This window comes from Sinocyclocheilus grahami, unplaced genomic scaffold (assembly GCF_001515645.1).
Source record: "Sinocyclocheilus grahami isolate Dianchi unplaced genomic scaffold, SAMN03320097.WGS_v1.1 scaffold1779.1, whole genome shotgun sequence".
In the NCBI taxonomy this organism is placed as follows: domain Eukaryota; kingdom Metazoa; phylum Chordata; class Actinopteri; order Cypriniformes; family Cyprinidae; genus Sinocyclocheilus; species Sinocyclocheilus grahami.
This window is the reverse complement of record NW_015506958.1, coordinates 79,800-83,420: the sequence shown is the minus strand read 5'-3', so window position 1 is coordinate 83,420 and position 3,621 is coordinate 79,800. Positions and strand designations below refer to the sequence as shown.

The following is a 3,621-nucleotide window of genomic DNA, read 5'->3' as shown; positions in this document are numbered from 1 at the left end:
GTGTGTGTGTGTATGTGAGTGTGTGTGTGTGTGTGTGTGTGTGTGTGAGCGTGAGCGTGAGTGTGTGTGTGTGTGTTGTTTGGTTCCCAACATTTTTGTATTTAATAAAAAACAATCTTGTGGAACAGCATGAGGCTGAGTAAATTATGACAAAATGATCAGTTGTGAGTGAACCAGTCCTTTATTAAAAACTGAAGAACAACAGTTATTAGTAATAAAGAAAAGCTACAAGAAATATGCTTTTCATGTTTTACTGTAGTTACTTCATGATATAAAATGTTTAAGAACTGATTAGATTTTCATGTGCCTTCATACGCATTGTGGAAAACTGTATCCCACAATGCAATTTTGCCTCTATATGATGAATGAGAGCGATTGATTGCATCAGAATTGGATTATGAAGAGAAGCACGCTGCAAAAATTAGGTTCTTCCTCAGTATCTCTGTCTTGTTTTCCAGTTCAAACATCAAAGCATTATTAATTCAAGATGTATTTGCTTAAGTTGCAAAATGACAGATCTTGTTTTCTGAAAAAAATCTTCAAAATATATTTTCTTTTGTGTTCAGCAGAAGAAAGAAACTTGAGGGCCAACTTGAGTTGAGTAAACGATGACAGAATTTTCACTTTTGGCTTGTTTGTCCCATGCTAGCAACATGTTAAAATATGTTAGCAATGTGCTAAAACATTGACAATATGTTAAAACATGCTAGCAGTTGTAAAAACATTCTTGCAACTTTGCAAAACATGTTAGCAATGTGATAAAAAAGTTAACAGCATGCTAAAACATGTTAGCAACATGCTAAATCTTTAAAAATATTTTAATTTTTGGGTGAACTATCCATTAAATCTGAAAACAAGACGTTAAATCTTCAGTAATTTTGCTTGTCAAGTCAAAGTATCTTGATTTAATAATGTTCAGATATTTGTACTGAACAACAAAATAAAATACTGCATCTTTTCAGTGCATTGATTTCAGGGAAATGAATCGCTCATTATAAGACTGAGTGAGAGCCTTCGAGCAACTAGCCTGAGACATGTTAACATGTTAAATCAAGCTAGCAACATGGTAAAACATAACAGCGTATTGAAGCATGTTTAGCAATGTGTTAAAACATGCTAAAACATGCTAGCAATTGACCAAATGTGCTAACAACATTTTAAAGCATGCTGCTAGCAAGGTGCTAAACATGCTAGGGTTAGGGTTAGCAGCATTGTAAACCATGTTAGAATGCCAAAAAAGTTAGCGATTGTCAAAACGTGATCAATGTGGTAAAACAGGTTAACAATGGGCAAAACATGCTAGCAACATTCTAAACCACGTTCGAATGCCATAAATGCTAGAGAGTAAAACATACTAGCAACTTGTTAAAACATGCCAACAATGTGCTAAATCAAGTTAACAATTAGCAAAACACACTAGCGACTTTTTATAATATTCAACAATGTGTTAAAATAGGTTAGCAATTAGCAAAACAAGCTAGCAACATTCTAATCCATGTTAGAATGCCCAAAATGCTAGTGATTGTCAAAACATGTTAGCAGTGTTTTAAAACATGACAACAACATGTTGGCATTTGGCAAAACATGCTAGCAACATGTTAAAACATGTTAACAATATGTTAAAGCTTGTTGGCAATGACATGCTAGCAGCTAGCTAACACATGTTAACATGGTAAAACATGTTAGTAACTTGTCAAAACATGCTAGCAATTGGCAAAACATGTAAGAAACATATTAAAATATGTTCGTGACTTGTTAAAACATGTTAGAAATGTGTTATAACAAGTTAGCAACATGCTAAAACATTTAAAAATGCAAGCGACATGTTAAAAAATATTAGTAAAATGCTAAAAATGCAACATGCTAGCATTCTACAGTCTGTTTAAACAGCGATTGATTGCATCAGAATTGGATTATGAAGAGAAGCACGCTGCAAAAATTAGGTTCTTCCTCAGTATCTCTGTCTTGTTTTCCAGTACAAACATCAAAGCATTATTAATTCAAGATGTATTTGCTTAAGTTGCAAAATGACAGATCTTGTTTTCTGAAAAAAATCTTCAAAATATATTTTCTTTTGTGTTCAGCAGAAGAAAGAAACTTGAGGGCCAACTTGAGGGCGAGTAAACGATGACAGAATTTTCACTTTTGGCTTGTTTGTCCCATGCTAGCAAAACATGCTAGCAACATGTTAAAATATGTTAGCAATGTGCTAAAACATTGACAATATGTTAAAACATGCTAGCAGTTGTAAAAACATTCTTGCAACTTTGCAAAACATGTTAGCAATGTGATAAAAAAGTTAACAGCATGCTAAAACATGTTAGCAACATGCTAAATCTTTAAAAATATTTAAATTTTTGGGTGAACTATCCATTAAATCTGAAAACAAGACGTTAAATCTTAAGTAATTTTGCTTGTCAAGTCAAAGTATCTTGATTTAATAATGTTCAGATATTTGTACTGGACAACAAAATAAAATACTGCATCTTTTCAGTGCATTGATTTCAGGGAAATGAATCGCTCATTATAAGACTGAGTGAGAGCCTTCGAGCAACTAGCCTGAGACATGTTAACATGTTAAATCAAGCTAGCAACATGGTAAAACATAACAGCGTATTAAAGCATGTTTAGCAATGTTAAAACATGCTTGCAACACGTCAAGACATGCTAGCAATTGACCAAATGTGCTAACAACATTTTAAAGCATGCTGCTAGCAAGGTGCTTAACATGCTAGGGTTAGGGTTAGCAACATTGTAAACTATGTTAGAATGCCAAAAAAGTTAGCGATTGTCAAAACGTGATCAATGTGGTAAAACAGGTCAACAACATGCTAGCATTCTACAGTCTCACACACACACACACACACACACACACACACACACACACACACACACACAAACTACAGCACAATGGCTAGACTTCACACGTCTGTTTCCTGACAGAGTGACCATCTCAGGTCAGTTTAAGGAACCTCTTGAGATCCTAACTGATCTTTCCACACAAACATGACCCCTCACATAATGATTCTACACATTTATGAATCCTGATGCAGACGGAGTGAATGCGGAGTTGTTTATTTGTGTTTGTAATAGAGACGCTTCTCCAGCGCTGTTGGTTCCGGAAGTATTTGTTCCATTACTTTTTCCCTTAGGGATTTTAAAAAGTGTATAAAAGTTATAAGCCGTGACGCAGCGCTGTGTTTCTGCTGAAAACACTGCTTGAATGCACATGACGCAACAGCAGTGCAGATGTGGGTGTCAGTGAATGAGATGCTGTGGATGGAGTGAATGAGCGGCTCTTTTGTGCTGCTGTCTGAAATAATGAGCGTGTGGGAGAGCAGGTGACCTTCCTTCACGTCCTCTACATCCCGCGCTGAAGACTGAATAAAAATAGCGGCGCTGCGGCCCACAGAGACGTGCGTGGATTCTGTTTGACGGGAGGTCAGGCCTCAGTCGAGCGTTTCACATGCAAACAAATGAGTGCAGACAATCCACTCGTAAAGAGCTCAGATTTCATCTGCTTCCACTTAAAACATCCTGCAGGAATGCGTGTGTGTGTGTGTGTGTTTAAGTGTGTGTGAGTGTGAGTGTGTGTGTGTGTGTGTGTGTGCGAGTGTGTGT

General features: G+C 36.3%; 1 protein-coding gene across 1 annotated transcript in view; it reads right to left on the bottom strand.

Annotated features, from left to right (window-relative positions):
* Positions 1-3,621, bottom strand: part of LOC107572593 (ras-related and estrogen-regulated growth inhibitor) — a 21,465-nt gene that overhangs the window by 9,599 nt on the left and 8,245 nt on the right. The window lies entirely within an intron of this gene.